Source organism: Euprymna scolopes, chromosome 31 (genome assembly GCF_053919585.1).
Source record: "Euprymna scolopes isolate OS-2025 chromosome 31, ASM5391958v1, whole genome shotgun sequence".
NCBI lineage: Eukaryota > Metazoa > Mollusca > Cephalopoda > Sepiida > Sepiolidae > Euprymna > Euprymna scolopes.
This window is the reverse complement of record NC_136512.1, coordinates 85601983-85604482: the sequence shown is the minus strand read 5'-3', so window position 1 is coordinate 85604482 and position 2500 is coordinate 85601983. Positions and strand designations below refer to the sequence as shown.

At 32.0% G+C, this 2500-nt stretch overlaps 1 protein-coding gene across 1 annotated transcript in view; it reads left to right on the top strand.

Moving 5' to 3' along the window:
- The first annotated feature begins 2452 nt into the window (after window positions 1–2452).
- The window catches only part of LOC145255828 (uncharacterized), an 86566-nt gene continuing 86518 nt past the window's right edge, over window positions 2453–2500 (top strand). Inside the window, exon 1 of the mRNA XM_080114547.1 lies at window positions 2453–2500. This exon is cut by the window's right edge and continues 92 nt beyond it. The gene's annotated coding sequence lies outside the window, so the exon portion shown is untranslated.

The window sequence follows — 2500 nt, the reverse complement described above, 5'->3', positions numbered from 1 at the left end:
AAACCAAAACTTATGAAGAATTCTTGATAAAATTATTAAAAAAGAAAAGATTCTTGGAGTGCCATTAGCTATAATCGAAACCGGAAGCAAAACTTATGAATTATGAAGAATTCTTAGTAAAATTATTTATTACAAGAAATGTAAGTACATAACAATTAAACGACCCGGCTATAAGCGTGACGCAGAAAATAACACACACGCTATTGTATTAATAAATAATAATAATAATAATAATAATAATAATAATCCTGAAAAATTTCGAAAAAATAGGAGAAATTGGAATCAGAAAGATGGCTGAGAAAATACAATGGATAGCAATAATGAAAACAGCTGAAATATTAAGGAAAACCCTTGAATGCAGAAACTAATACACTTGAGCTACAAACGAAAACTGGCCATGTAGAAACTGCAACAGAAGTGAAACAGAAAGATTGAGAAACTTCACATAGAAACAAGAAATCCGAAACTATAAGCTAACTGTTTCCTCCACGAAAAAATCTGGTATCAGCATCAGCTGAAATAGTTGCGAACAATCGAGAAGAACCGTGACTGGATGAGTGCAAAGAGGACTTGGCCGTTGAGGAAACTTATTGCCACTCAAATTCCTATGAGAACCAATCGTCATTGCCAGCAAAAAGTCAATGGTAAACGGCTTTTGCATTGATGCAAAGTCATTTGCAAAAGTTATCAAAAGAGGTTGAGAGTACTGGAAATCTGGGGAGACTTATTGTCACCTAGATTCCAGGGAACACCACCGGTTGTTTTCAGTAAGCAATCTCTGATAATGACCTATGTGAGAACTCCTATTGCGTACAGATAGTAATAATATTATTGAATCAAGAAAACTAAGATCGAAAAATTTTTAAATAATTACCCTCCCACACACACTAATAAAATTATAAATAAATTACCGCCCGTCTACAATAATTATCTAATTATCTATCAATCTAGTTATGGGTGGACAACAGAGATTTGAATTATCATGTTTTGACAACATCTCGAACTCTGTGATTCCGTGGGTTTGCACTGGAAGTGACGTGTCACGTGTCATGTGTTCCGGTTTGCACAAGCATAGTTTCAGTTGGGTCCAAGACACCGAGAAAGACAGATGAGCTAAAACGCGTCTTCTCATGAGGAAGGGGTGGGGCGATCTCAAAATGGAGACATAGAAAAACTCACAAGCCGAGAGTCCATCGATCACACTTCTTCTGCTGTGAGGAATACCTGGGAGTGAATAAAATATATAAAATTTTACATCTTCGTCTATATTTTATGAAGCATCTTCCTTAAAGCTTGAAGAAGCTCCCAGAAGCAGTCAGCTTTATTATATATCTAACACGCAAGCATGCACCAACAACACGAGTCGAGTTAAAGGCCGTTAAGATAGACATTTAGGAGACGTTATATACTACAAACACAACATACATGCATATACTCTGTTGTGGTAAGAATGCAACAGGTATTTATTTTAATCGTGTATTTCTCTTATTTATATGAGTAAAATAAATTACATTTTTGGCACGTGTACAATTTAATCAATGCATTAAAAGATGAAAATATCGAGAAAAGATTATATGTATCCGTTTTGGACTAAAGATCTCTGAAAAAAAAAATCTTTACTTAATTTGATCGAGTAGTTTTTTTTGTTTTTTTTTTACAGTGGAAAAACACGTTTTTATGACATCTTGAAATGTTTTGAACACGCCAAGGGGAGATAACTCAATGCAAAACGCCGACACTCCCTCTCCATCTTTAACACTAGTTTTTCTTCCTAAAAATCGAGCCTTTTGCTCGGTATTATAGTAAATTGTTTTTTTGCTGTAAAAAAACAAAAAAAAAAACAAAAAAAAAACTACTTGATGAAATTAACTGTTTTTTTTTTTTTTTTTTTTTTTTTTTTTTAGAACTTTATTCCATAACGGATACATACAATTTAAACATTTTTCGATATTTTCATGTTTTTAATATCTTAGTACCCATTAAAAAAATTTTTTTTTTTTTAATGGGTACTAAGATATTTAAGATATTATTCGTAGAACTTTATTCCATACATACAATTTAAACATTTTTCGATATTTTCATTTTTTTAATATCTTGATTAAAATGTACAAGTACCCATTAAAAACATTTTTTTTTTAAATGAAATGACCCCATGTAAAAATGTTTAAGGAACATTTTTAATGACTTATTTTTCTAATATCAACCGCAAAACCCTATTTAGTGACATTTTTTGAAAACATTATTTTCTTTCTTAAACTCTGTGCAAGTCTGGACTTGTCTTTGTCTTAATTTAAATGTGGCCTAAAGAAATCCTCGCTGATGTTTAAAGCTATGTGACAACTTATACAGTAAATTGATTATTTGAAACGTGGTTGGATGGGTGGGTGAGCCTCGTTGCTAAGAGAAGCGGATCTTTAAGGAGGGTGGAAGTTACAGTTCTTGCTTCTTTTTTTTTTTTTTAATTATTTTAACTTCTACCTTTTCTTAGTGTTAACGACAT